We start from the raw sequence: 1069 nt of genomic DNA, 5'->3' as shown, positions 1-1069 counted from the left end.
TATATATATGTACATACATACATATGTATATGCATTCTATATGTATTTTATCAATCAACAAACACAACTGATCTTGACATTTGTCAATGTGTAATTTTTAACAGATCACTGGAATACGAAAGTATTTCAAATTTTATTCTCTCAAATAATATCTCAGTTTTCATTTTAACAAATGATTCATATTTCAACACACACATATGTATATAATAAACGGATATGCAAAAATATGTTTGATTATCAGCCGATAAAGCAGTTTCGTTTTTATTATCACACGTTGTTACCACAAAAATTTTCTATATCATAAATACAAAACAACATTTTTTTTTCATAAGATAGCTTATTCTTTGTTTTAAAAAAAAATTAGATTGCATTCATTAACATTTATTTTGTTGTTTATAGTTTTATCACTTTTTCGTCCGCCCGCACTTACATTTCACTCATTGAATGAAGTATTATATTTAGTCGCAGACGATCTTTGAATTCTTTCTTTTTTTCAATTCGCTTTCTTCACTATTTCAAAAAAATATCGACTGTATCCGTCGAGAAATGTTCGCAAACTAAACGGGGTTTCGGAAATAAATAAAACAACATACAGTTAGTTACTCTCATTTCACTGATTATAAGCAGAGCTAGTTATAAATATTAAATATTAAAGGCAACGCATGTATTCATATTGTTCTTATTGAATGAAGCCACCAACAATTACGATAAGAAATTCAATTTATTTTATTTGCAGCATGAGATATAATAATACACTGTCAAAAAAATAATAGCTATTTAATAATAGCTATTGAAACAACCCGAACAAATTTAATCAAATTATATCCTAATTTTGATTTTTTTAAAATTTATTATTCGAATATGCTGCTTATGCTAGGATTTCTACAATAAAAAATTCTCAGGAATTATCAACGACATGCCGATAAGTATTTACTGCTCTTGGAAATTATTTCTTGAATTCTGTTGCATTTATATTTTTGCAATAGATTCAGCAACATACATTATGACGTCTTATTAGACGAAAACCAAACAGTACAGAACGTGTTGGAGCTAACAAATCAGGCTCTTT

At 27.1% G+C, this 1069-nt stretch overlaps 1 protein-coding gene across 1 annotated transcript in view; it reads right to left on the bottom strand.

The window, feature by feature from the left end:
* Nucleotides 1–556, bottom strand: part of LOC111677298 (phosphatidylinositol phosphatase PTPRQ) — a 25373-nt gene extending 24817 nt beyond the window's left edge. Inside the window, exon 1 of the mRNA XM_023438384.2 lies at nucleotides 431–556. The gene's annotated coding sequence lies outside the window, so the exon portion shown is untranslated. The remainder of the gene's footprint in view (nucleotides 1–430) is intronic.
* Between the last annotated feature and the right edge of the window lie 513 nt (nucleotides 557–1069).

Source organism: Lucilia cuprina, chromosome 6 (assembly GCF_022045245.1).
Source record: "Lucilia cuprina isolate Lc7/37 chromosome 6, ASM2204524v1, whole genome shotgun sequence".
NCBI lineage: Eukaryota > Metazoa > Arthropoda > Insecta > Diptera > Calliphoridae > Lucilia > Lucilia cuprina.
This window is presented reverse-complemented; position numbering and strand designations above follow the sequence as displayed.